The 9707-nt window shown below is 33.8% G+C and overlaps 5 non-coding genes across 5 annotated transcripts; all 5 read left to right on the forward strand.

Annotated features, from left to right (window-relative positions):
* The first annotated feature begins 281 nt into the window (after nt 1-281).
* Nucleotides 282-354, forward strand: TRNAR-CCU (transfer RNA arginine (anticodon CCU)). Its single transcript has one exon. It is a non-coding gene; the product is annotated as a tRNA-Arg (tRNA).
* A 2908-nt stretch (nt 355-3262) lies between these two features.
* Nucleotides 3263-3335, forward strand: TRNAR-CCU (transfer RNA arginine (anticodon CCU)). Its single transcript has one exon. It is a non-coding gene; the product is annotated as a tRNA-Arg (tRNA).
* A 1428-nt stretch (nt 3336-4763) lies between these two features.
* On the forward strand, nt 4764-4836 carry TRNAR-CCU (transfer RNA arginine (anticodon CCU)). The gene has a single exon. It is a non-coding gene; the product is annotated as a tRNA-Arg (tRNA).
* A 1426-nt stretch (nt 4837-6262) lies between these two features.
* On the forward strand, nt 6263-6335 carry TRNAR-CCU (transfer RNA arginine (anticodon CCU)). Its single transcript has one exon. It is a non-coding gene; the product is annotated as a tRNA-Arg (tRNA).
* A 1429-nt stretch (nt 6336-7764) lies between these two features.
* On the forward strand, nt 7765-7837 carry TRNAR-CCU (transfer RNA arginine (anticodon CCU)). The gene has a single exon. It is a non-coding gene; the product is annotated as a tRNA-Arg (tRNA).
* Nucleotides 7838-9707: the final 1870 nt, after the last annotated feature.

Below are 9707 nucleotides of genomic sequence, written 5' to 3' on the forward strand. Positions count from 1 at the left end.
CCAGTACACACAGCTGCTTTGGTTCATATGCACTGTAAACATTACTTTAGTTAGTCAACAAAATGGAATGCAAAAGACTACCTCTTTATTGGTAAAAGAGTTGCATCAATCTGTTTTGCTGCAATGTAACATGAGGGTCCACACTATTAGGTCTGGATAGTACAATCACATTTCATGCTGGGATTTGTAAAGCAAAGAACACAAAAAAACAGCTTTCCTATATCGCAACAATTAATGATTATACTAATGAAAAAATCAGTTTCACTCAAAGATGTTACTAAGCCCCAGTGGCCTAATGGATAAGGCACTGGCCTCCTAAGCCAGGGATTGTGGGTTCAAGTCCCATCTGGGGTGATAGGCTTTATTTCATTAAAATAATTTTGGAGATGTTCCTTTTATTCTTGCTTCATACTGCACAAATGGCTCCACCAGAAACTTTTATCTGCTTATCAATCCGGAACTGTTCAGCTTGCAAAATTATGGCCCAGTATCTAAAAGCAGACATTTATCCTAAAGACATTGTGGATTAGTTTTCTGAAAAGTTTACTATCACCTGGGACAGTGGCTTCAAGTCCCATCTAGGATGCATGTTCCTTTGTTGCTCATTCTCATTCTAGAAGTTATGCTTTTTTTCAATTCAGGTGACTGTCTTAATGGTATTGCAGAAAATCCATATATACCAAAACATACCTATTAAGTTTTAATTGCAATTTAATATCAGAGTGGCTACAAAATAACAATTTCTATTGCAATTGCTGATGGGTTTCTTGAAGTCCTTTCATCCATGTCATCAAAAGGGTAAATTTCTGCCTTTTATATTTCTTTGGACACTGACTTTACTGACAATTTAGGTGCTTCAGACCAAAAAAACAATGTTTACATTTAAACATAGAGCACAAGTGAGATTTAACTTATTTTAATTTAAAGATACTGCATTTTTTGGTATTAGAGTGTATATTTTCCCTATGCAACATTAAAGTTACATATATCTATACCAAATATTATTTAAGATAAATGAACAGGAATTATTTTACAATTTTGATAATATTGTACTGTACAACAATGGCATGAATTCATTGCAATATACACCTATGGATACATAAAACTGGGCAATAACACAAATGCACAATATAATTGATTACCTTATGATTAGAATATTACTTTTATTAGGTACTTTAGTATTGGGTGCAGTAGATTAGTGGATTTAAAAAGTAACTAATTTAAAATTAATAAACCAAGTTAATTTACTTAGTCAACTCGATGCTAAAATCACTCAACTAAAAATAAAGCGCTTTGTCCATGTGCTCCTGTGGCGCAATCGGTCTGTGCGCGGTACTTATAAGACAGTATCTGTTGAACAATCCTGAGGTTGTGAGTTCAAGCCTCACCTGGAGCAAATGTAATTTTTTTTCTAATGTCATCAGTTAATGATTATCATCTGCTTCCTGAACATCCTGATATGAAGGCAGAAAAAAAACACAAACATGACTGTTTTTAAGTACCAGTACACACAGCTGCTTTGGTTCATATGCACTGTAAACATTACTTTAGTTAGTCAACAAAATGGAATGCAAAAGACTACCTCTTTATTGGTAAAAGAGTTGCATCAATCTGTTTTGCTGCAATGTAACATGAGGGTCCACACTATTAGGTCTGGATAGTACAATCACATTTCATGCTGGGATTTGTAAAGCAAAGAACACAAATAAACGGCTTTCCTATATCACAACAATTAATGATTATACTAATGAAAAAATCAGTTTCACTCAAAGATGTTACAAAGCCCCAGTGGTGTAATGGATAAGGCACTGGCCTCCTAAGCCGGGGATTGTGGGTTCAAGTCCCATTTGGGGTGATAGGCTTTATTTCATTAAAATAATTTTGGAGATGCTTCATACTGCACAAATGGCTCCACCAGAAACATTTATCTGCTTATCAATCCGGAACTGTTCAGCTTGCAAAATTATGGCCCAGTATCTAAAAGCAGACATTTATCCTAATGACATTGTGGATTAGTTTTCTGAAAAGTTTACTATCACCTGGGACAGTGGCTTCAAGTCCCATCTAGGATGCATGTTCCTTTGTTGCTCATACTCATTCTAGAAGTTATGCTTTTTTTCAATGCAGGTGACTGTCTTAATGGTATTGCAGAAAATCCATATATACCAAAACATACCTATTAAGTTTTAATTGCAATTTAATATCAGAGTGGCTACAAAATAACAATGTCTATTGCAATTGCTGATGGGTTTCTTGAAGTCCTTTCATCCTTGTCATCAAAAGGGTAATTTTCTGCTTTTTATATTTCTTTGGACACTGACTTTACTGACAATTTAGGTGCTACAGACCAAAAAAACAATGTTTACCTTTAAATATAGAGCACAAGTGAGATTTAACTTATTTTTATTTAAAGATACTGCATTTTTTGGTATTAGAGTGTATATTTTCCCTATGCAACATTAAAGTTACATATATCTATACCAAATATTATTTAAGATAAATAAACAGGAATTATTTTACAATTTTGATAATATTGTACTGTACAACAATGGCATGAATTCATTGCAATATACACCTATGGATACATAAAACTGGGCAATAACACAAATGCACAATATAATTGATTACCTTATGATTAGAATATTACTTTTATTAGGTACTTTAGTATTGGGTGCAGTAGATTAGTGGATTTAAAAAGTAACTAATTTAAAATTAATAAACCAAGTTAATTTACTTAGTCAACTCGATGCTAAAATCACTCAACTAAAAATAAAGCGCTTTGTCCATGTGCTCCTGTGGCGCAATCGGTCTGTGCGCGGTACTTATAAGACAGTATCTGTTGAACAATCCTGAGGTTGTGATTTCAAGCCTCACCTGGAGCAAATGTAATTTTTTTTCTAATGTCATCAGTTAATGATTATCATCTGCTTCCTGAAAATCCTGATATGAAGGCAGAAATAAAACACAAACATGACTGTTTTTAAGTACCAGTACACACAGCTGCTTTGGTTCATATGCACTGTAAAAATTACTTTAGTTAGTCAACAAAATGGAATGCAAAAGACTACCTTGGTAAAAGAGTTGCATCAATCTGTTTTGCTGCAATGTAATATGAGGGTCCACACTATTAGGTCTGGATAGTACAATCACATTTCATGCTGGGATTTGTAAAGCAAAGAACACAAATAAACGGCTTTCCTATATCGCAACAATTAATGATTATACTAATGAAAAAATCAGTTTCACTCAAAGATGTTACAAAGCCCCAGTGGCCTAATGGATAAGGCACTGGCCTCCTAAGCCGGGGATTGTGGGTTCAAGTCCCATTTGGGGTGATAGGCTTTATTTCATTAAAACAATTTTGGAGATGTTCCTTTTATTCTTGCTTCATACTGCACAAATGGCTCCACCAGAAACATTTATCTGCTTATCAATCCGGAACTGTTCAGCTTGCAAAATTATGGCCCAGTATCTAAAAGCAGACATTTATCCTAATGACATTGTGGATTAGTTTTCTGAAAAGTTTACTATCACCTGGGACAGTGGCTTCAAGTCCCATCTAGGATGCATGTTCCTTTGTTGCTCATTCTCATTCTAGAAGTTATGCTTTTTTTCAATTCAGGTGACTGTCTTAATGGTATTGCAGAAAATCCATATATACCAAAACATACCTATTAAGTTTTAATTGCAATTTAATATCAGAGTGGCTACAAAATAACAATTTCTATTGCAATTGCTGATGGGTTTCTTGAAGTCCTTTCATCCATGTCATCAAAAGGGTAATTTTCTGCCTTTTATATTTCTTTGGACACTGACTTTACTGACAATTTAGGTGCTTCAGACCAAAAAAACAATGTTTACCTTTAAATATAGAGCACAAGTGAGATTTAACTTATTTTTATTTAAAGATACTGCATTTTTTGGTATTAGAGTGTATATTTTCCCTATGCAACATTAAAGTTACATATATCTATACCAAATATTATTTAAGATAAATAAACAGGAATTATTTACAATTTTGATAATATTGTACTGTACAACAATGGCATGAATTCATTGCAATATACACCTATGGATACATAAAACTGGGCAATAACACAAATGCACAATATAATTGATTACCTTATGATTAGAATATTACTTTTATTAGGTACTTTAGTATTGGGTGCAGTAGTTTAGTGGATTTAAAAAGTAACTAATTTAAAATTAATAAACCAAGTTAATTTACTTAGTCAACTCGATGCTAAAATCACTCAACTAAAAATAAAGCGCTTTGTCCTTGTGCTCCTGTGGCGCAATCGGTCTGTGCGTTGTACTTATAAGACAGTATCTGTTGAGCAATCCTGAGGTTGTGAATTCAAGCCTCACCTGGAGCAAATGTAATTTTTTTTCTAATGTCAACAGTTAATGATTATCATCTGCTTCCTGAGCATCCTGATATGAAGGCAGAAAAAAAACACAAACATGACTGTTTTTAAGGTACCAGCACACACAGCTGCTTTGGTTCATATGCACTGTAAACATTACTTTAGTTAGTCAACAAAATGGAATGCAAAAGACTACCTCTTTTTTGGTAAAAGAGTTGCATCAATCTGTTTTGCTGCAATGTAACATGAGGGTCCACACTATTAGGTCTGGATAGTACAATCACATTTCATGCTGGGATTTGTAAAGCAAAGAACACAAATAAACAGCTTTCCTATATCGCAACAATTAATGATTATACTAATGAAAAAATCAGTTTCACTCAAAGATGTTGCTAAGCCCCAGTGGCCTAATGGATAAGGCACTGGCCTCCTAAGCCAGGGATTGTGGGTTCAAGTCCCATCTGGGGTGATAGGCTTTATTTCATTAAAATAATATTGGAGATGTTCCTTTCATTCTTGCTTCATACTGCACAAATGGCTCCACCAGAAACTTTAATCTGCTTAACAATCTTTAACTGTTCAGCTTGCAAAATTATGGCCCAGTATCTAAAAGCAGACATTTATCCTAATGACATTGTGGATTAGTTTCCTGAAAAGTTTACTATCACCTGGGACAGTGGCTTCAAGTCCCATCTAGGATGCATTTTCCTTTGTTGCTCATACTCATTCTAGAAGTTATGCTTTTTTTCAATGCAGGTGACTGTCTTAATGGTATTGCAGAAAATCCATATATACCAAAACATACCTATTAAGTTTTAATTGCAATTTAATATCAGAGTGGCTACAAAATAACAATGTCTATTGCAATTGCTGATGGGTTTCTTGAAGTCCTTTCATCCTTGTCATCAAAAGGGTAATTTTCTGCTTTTTATATTTCTTTGGACACTGACTTTACTGACAATTTAGGTGCTACAGACCAAAAAACAATGTTTACCTTTAAATATAGAGCACAAGTGAGATTTAACTTATTTTTAATTAAAGATACTGCACTTTTTGGTAATATAGTGTATATTTTCCATATGCAACATTAAAGTTACATATATCTATACCAAATATTATTTAAGATAAATAAACACTAATTATTTTACAATTTTGATAATATTGAACTGTACAACAATGGCATGAATTCATTGCAATATACACCTATGGATACATAAAACTGGGCAATAACACGAATGCACAATATAATTGATTACCTTATGATTAGAATATTACTTTTATTAGGTACTTTAGTATTGGGTGCAGTAATTTAGTGGATTTAAAAAGTAACTAATTTAAAATTAATAAACCAAGTTAATTTACTTAGTCAACTCGATGCTAAATTCACTCAACTAAAAATAATCCACTTTGACCATGTGCTCCTGTGGCTCAGTCGGTCTGTGCGCAGGACTTATAAGACAGAATCTGTTGAGCGATGCTGAGGTTTTGAGTTCAAGCCTCACCTGGTGCAAATGTAATTTTTTTCTAATGTCATCAGTTAATGATTATCATCTGCTTCCTGAACATCCTGATATGAAGGCAGAAAAAAAACACAAACATGACTGTTTTTAAGTACCAGTACACACAGCTGCTTTGGTTCATATGCACTGTAAACATTACTTTAGTTAGTCAACAAAATGGAATGCAAAAGACTACCTCTTTATTGGTAAAAGAGTTGCATCAATCTGTTTTGCTGCACTGTAACATGAGGGTCCACACTATTAGGTCTGGATAGTACAATCACATTTCATGCTGGGATTTGTAAAGCAAAGAACACAAATAAACGGCTTTCCTATATCGCAACAATTAATGATTATACTAATGAAAAAATCAGTTTCACTCAAAGATGTTACTAAGCCCCAGTGGCCTAATGGATAAGGCACTGGCCTCCTAAGCCAGGGATTGTGGGTTCAAGTCCCATTTGGGGTGATAGGCTTTATTTCATTAAAATAATATTGGAGATGTTCCTTTTATTCTTGCTTCATACTGCACAAATGGCTCCACCAGAAACTTTTATCTGCTTATCAATCCGGAACTGTTCAGCTTGCAAAATTATGGCCCAGTATCTAAAAGCAGACATTTATCCTAATGACATTGTGGATTAGTTTTCTGAAAAGTTTACTATCACCTGGGACAGTGGCTTCAAGTCCCATCTAGGATGCATGTTCCTTTGTTGCTCATTCTCATTCTAGAAGTTATGCTTTTTTTCAATTCAGGTGACTGTCTTAATGGTATTGCAGAAAATCCATATATACCAAAACATACCTATTAAGTTTTAATTGCAATTTAATATCAGAGTGGCTACAAAATAACAATTTCTATTGCAATTGCTGATGGGTTTCTTGAAGTCCTTTCATCCATGTCATCAAAAGGGTAATTTTCTGCCTTTTATATTTCTTTGGACACTGACTTTACTGACAATTTAGGTGCTTCAGACCAAAAAAACAATGTTTACCTTTAAATATAGAGCACAAGTGAGATTTAACTTATTTTTATTTAAAGATACTGCATTTTTTGGTATTAGAGTGTATATTTTCCCTATGCAACATTAAAGTTACATATATCTATACCAAATATTATTTAAGATAAATAAACAGGAATTATTTTACAATTTTGATAATATTGTACTGTACAACAATGGCATGAATTCATTGCAATATACACCTATGGATACATAAAACTGGGCAATAACACAAATGCACAATATAATTGATTACCTTATGATTAGAATATTACTTTTATTAGGTACTTTAGTATTGGGTGCAGTAGTTTAGTGGATTTAAAAAGTAACTAATTTAAAATTAATAAACCAAGTTAATTTACTTAGTCAACTCGATGCTAAAATCACTCAACTAAAAATAAAGCACTTTGTCCATGTGCTCCTGTGGCGCAATCGGTCTGTGCGCGGTACTTATAAGACAGTATCTGTTGAGCAATCCTGAGGTTGTGAATTCAAGCCTCACCTGGAGCAAATGTAATTTTTTTTCTAATGTCATCAGTTAATGATAATCATCTGCTTCCTGAGCATCCTGATATGAATGCAGAAAAAAAACACAAACATGACTGTTTTTAAGGTACCAGTACACACAGCTGCTTTGGTTCATATGCACTGTAAACATTACTTTAGTTAGTCAACAAAATGGAATGCAAAAGACTACCTCTTTATTGGTAAAAGAGTTGCATCAATCTGTTTTGCTGCAATGTAACATGAGGGTCCACACTATTAGGTCTGGATAGTACAATCACATTTCATGCTGGGATTTGTAAAGCAAAGAACACAAATAAACGGCTTTCCTATATCGCAACAATTAATGATTATACTAATGAAAAAATCAGTTTCACTCAAAGATGTTACTAAGCCCCAGTGGCCTAATGGATAAGGCACTGGCCTCCTAAGCCAGGGATTGTGGGTTCAAGTCCCATCTGGGGTGATAGGCTTTATTTCATTAAAATAATTTTGGAGATGTTCCTTTTATTCTTGCTTCATACTGCACAAATGGCTCCACCAGAAACTTTTATCTGCTTATCAATCCGGAACTGTTCAGCTTGCAAAATTATGGCCCAGTATCTAAAAGCAGACATTTATCCTAATGACATTGTGGATTAGTTTTCTGAAAAGTTTACTATCACCTGGGACAGTGGCTTCAAGTCCCATCTAGGATGCATGTTCCTTTGTTGCTCATTCTCATTCTAGAAGTTATGCTTTTTTTCAATTCAGGTGACTGTCTTAATGGTATTGTAGAAAATCCATATATACCAAAACATACCTATTAAGTTTTAATTGCAATTTAATATCAGAGTGGCTACAAAATAACAATGTCTATTGCAATTGCTGATGGGTTTCTTGAAGTCCTTTCATCCTTGTCATCAAAAGGGTAATTTTCTGCTTTTTATATTTCTTTGGACACTGACTTTACTGACAATTTAGGTGCTACAGACCAAAAAAACAATGTTTACCTTTAAATATAGAGCACAAGTGAGATTTAACTTATTTTTATTTAAAGATACTGCATTTTTGGTAGTATAGTGTATATTTTCCCTATGCAACATTAAAGTTACATATATCTATACCAAATATTATTTAAGATAAATAAACAGGAATTATTTTACAATTTTGATAATATTGAACTGTACAACAATGGCATGAATTCATTGCAATATACACCTATGGATACATAAAACTGGGCAATAACACAAATGCACAATATAATTGATTACCTTATGAATAGAATATTACTTTTATTAGGTACTTTAGTATTGGGTGCAGTAGTTTAGTGGATTTAAAAAGTAACTAATTTAAAATTAATAAACCAAGTTAATTTACTTAGTCAACTCGATGCTAAAATCACTCAACTAAAAATAATGCGCTTTGACCATGTGCTCCTGTGGCGCAATCGGTCTGTGCGCAGGACTTATAAGACAGTATCTGTTGAGCAATGCTGAGGTTGTGAGTTCAAGCCTCACCTGGAGCAAATGTAATTTTTTTTCTAATGTCATCAGTTAATGATTATCATCTGCTTCCTGAACATCCTGATATGAGGGCAGAAAAAAAACACAAACATGACTGTTTTTAAGTACCAGTACACACAGCTGCTTTGGTTCATATGCACTGTAAAAATTACTTAGTTAGTCAACAAAATGGAATGCAAAAGACTACCTTGGTAAAAGAGTTGCATCAATCTGTTTTGCTGCAATGAAACATGAGGGTCTACACTATTAGGTCTGGATAGTACAATCACATTTCATGCTGGGATTTGAAAAGCAAAGAACACAAATAAACGGCTTTCCTATATCGCAACAATTAATGATTATACTAATGAAAAAATCAGTTTCACTCAAAGATGTTACTAAGCCCCAGTGGCCTAAAGGATAAGACACTGGCCTCCTAAGCCAGGGATTGTGGGTTCAAGTCCCATCTGGGGAGATAGGTTTATTTCATTAAAATAATATTGGAGATGTTCGCTTCATACTGCACAAATGGCTCCACCAGAAACTTTAATCTGTTTAACAATCTGGAACTGTTCAGCTTGCAAAATTATGGCCCAGTATCTAAAAGCAGACATTTATCCTAATGACATTGTGGATTAGTTTTCTGAAAAGTTTACTATCACCTGGGACAGTGGCTTCAAGTCCCATCTAGGATGCATGTTCCTTTGTTGCTCATACTCATTCTAGAAGTTAGGCTTTTTTTCAATGCAGGTGACTGTCTTAATGGTATTACAGAAAATCCATATATACCAAAACATACCTATTAAGTTTTAATTGCAATTTAATATCAGAGTGGCTACAAAATAACAATGT

This window comes from Taudactylus pleione, unplaced genomic scaffold (assembly GCF_031769625.1).
Source record: "Taudactylus pleione unplaced genomic scaffold, aTauple2 ptg000473l, whole genome shotgun sequence".
Taxonomy (NCBI): Eukaryota; Metazoa; Chordata; class Amphibia; order Anura; family Myobatrachidae; genus Taudactylus; species Taudactylus pleione.